The following is a 2750-nucleotide window of genomic DNA, read 5'->3' on the forward strand; positions in this document are numbered from 1 at the left end:
ACTGAAGCTATTTTATCAACAATGTTGTCTCATTATAGTCAAGGTAAATAAAATCCATTAGCTACAATAGTATTAAAGAGCATCTTGTAAGATCCTTCTTGTTTGTGTAGCTTAGTGATTTGAATTCCTTTTTAAATAGAGAGTAATTACATTTTCATATCAGATTTTGAATCTGTATTTATATTTAAATCATAATCAGTTATAAGCTGAGATCTGTCAAGTAAAATAGAAGTAAATAATGTTTCTACCATTGGATAATTTCAAATGTGCATTTGATTACTCTTTTAAACCAATTGTCTGGCCTGATGTTTGCTTGGTTACTTGGATTGGCTTTTTCAACCCTCATTTCTCCATCCTTCTATCTAGATAAATATGAAAAGCTAAAAACGATGTGACTATGCTGACTCCCTCTCAGCGAGAGTCCTGAGTGTGCATATGACTCAGTCACCTGAAGAACTTCCATGAGGTGTTCGCTTCGGCAACACATATACTAAAATTGGAACGATACAGAGAAGATTAGCATGGCCCCTGCGCAAGGATGACATGCAAATTCGTGAAGCGTTCCATATTTTTTTTATACTGTTGATGTTAAACCCTTATTTCACACTTTAAGATATTTGAAACTGAGAAGATCATTATGAGTGGCATTTTAATGTAAATTATTCGATAGAAGTTAAGTGCAGGTAAGAGGCTAAAATTATTCATATGTGTTAAGTACATTTCTGGCTCAATATTTTGTCAATCTGTCAACTTCACTAAATATAAAACAGAAATTCTAAAACATGTATTGAGATCGAATTACATTTTCAGTTTCTTTTGTAGTGCCATGCAAAACAATGATGTAAATTATATTTGATGATGTTTTGGGGAGATAAAATTTAATATTATTGAGTGAATTATACTATTATGTGTAAAGTGCCCTTGCTACCATAGAAAAGAGCTACTCTTAACAAATAGAAGCCATACATATGTAATGTGGTGCTCTGCACTGAGTCACAATATAACATACTGGCTACATCTAGATTAGCTGGATTGAATTCTCTCCTCTTCTGTTTTTGAAGCTGTGGTACCTTAGAATGTTACTTAATTTCATTTTTCAGTTTCTCATTTCTTTAAGAAACATAATAATGTAACTTATCGTAAAGTATAGAAGTAAGTGGAGTTCATTTACATTAAAGTATTTCTGGTGATCTATGGCCAGTAGAACTTCCTTGAACTCTGTGTTTTTCCACTGTCCCTGCACTCCTCAGCTCAAAGCGAGCACTCTACCTCTTGAGCCACAGCACCACTTCCGGTTTTCTAGTGGTTTTAATTGGAGATCAGAGTTTCATGGACTTTTCTGCCCGGGCTGGCTTTGAACTGTGGTCCTCAGATCTCAGCCTCCTGAGTAGCTAGAATCACAGGTGTGAGCCACCGTCACCCAGCTTTGAATTTACATTTATAAACCAGAAAAATTGTAAAAATCTGATGATTATTCCATTATGCTGTATAATACAAATGATGTCCTTAAAATGTTTTTAAATGTAACATAATAGTTATCCATGCGTGTTTACCATTTTGTAATAAACTATTTTGTAAAAAAAGAATTTTAAGAACTCAATAAAGCAAATGTTGTTGTTTTGAAAAAAAAAAAGAACTTCCATGAGGTCTGAAAGACAACAGAAAGTATTGCGTATTTTTAAAATATCAGTGTACACGATAGATTAGGCGTAATGGAAATGATTCTTTTTGTAGCAGTAATGGAACTTGAACTCCAGACCTGATTCTCTCCTGCAGCATTTTTGCTCCTATCACTCTGCCTCTTGAACCATACCTCCCCTTCTGGGTTTTTGCTGGTCAGTTGAGGATCAGTCGTGCATGTTTGTCTACACAAGCTCTATTTGAACCACAATCCTCAGATTTCAGCCTCCTGAGTAGCTAAGATTATAGGCATAAACCATGGCAACAGGACTGGAATTGAATTTTAGCAGTGGCTAGGTTTGTATTCCACTCTAGTCATTGGCTTTATGGCTTAAAGTGATTTTGAAATTGACAGTTTTGGTGAGAACACAGAGGCATGCTCTTCTTGCCCTTTAAAACAATTCTGTAAGTATTTAATCTTTCTTTTCTACCTTGGCTAATTTCTATCTTTTCCAACAAATTACAAATGTTCAGCTATATTCCCTTCCCCACCCAATCCCCAGCCTTCTCCTTCCCCCTCCACCCCACTCCCCGTACCAACATTGTAAAGCTCATTTTGGACATGACAACTTGTATTTCTCATTGTTGCAACAGGTCCACCTGTATCCTTAAACAACTGGTTTTTCCCCATCTCCTCCACAAATTATACTGACATCAAATATAGCAAAGAGATAATCTTATAAATGCATTAGAAACACATGCATGAAAGAAAAAAACATTAAAATACACATCTAAGGGTTCATTTTCCTGACATCACATTATCTGACCTTTTCCGCTTGACTCATACATATACTAGATATTGCAAAAGCAATGCTTAGCAGAAAATGTAGTGCTGGATGTATGACAATACCAAACTTCAAATTCTACTATAGAGCTATAGTAATGAAAACAGCTTGATATTAGCCTCAAAATAGGCCTCAGGAAAAATAGAACAGAATTGAATACCTTGAAATAAACCCACAGTCCTATATCCATCTAATATTTGATAAGGGAGCTAGAAATATAGGCTGGAATCAAGACAGCATCTTCAACAAATGATGCTGGGAACACTGGATATCCACATGCAGAAA

General features: G+C 35.3%; 1 non-coding gene across 1 annotated transcript; it reads left to right on the top strand.

The window, feature by feature from the left end:
- The first annotated feature begins 466 nt into the window (after nt 1–466).
- On the top strand, nt 467–573 carry LOC138835609 (U6 spliceosomal RNA). The gene has a single exon (XR_011374669.1). It is a non-coding gene; the product is annotated as a U6 spliceosomal RNA (small nuclear RNA).
- Nucleotides 574–2750: the final 2177 nt, after the last annotated feature.

The sequence above is a fragment of the Dipodomys merriami genome, unplaced genomic scaffold (genome assembly GCF_024711535.1).
Source record: "Dipodomys merriami isolate MVZ:Mamm:240054 unplaced genomic scaffold, mDipMer1.0.p SCAF_1, whole genome shotgun sequence".
NCBI classification, from domain to species: domain Eukaryota; kingdom Metazoa; phylum Chordata; class Mammalia; order Rodentia; family Heteromyidae; genus Dipodomys; species Dipodomys merriami.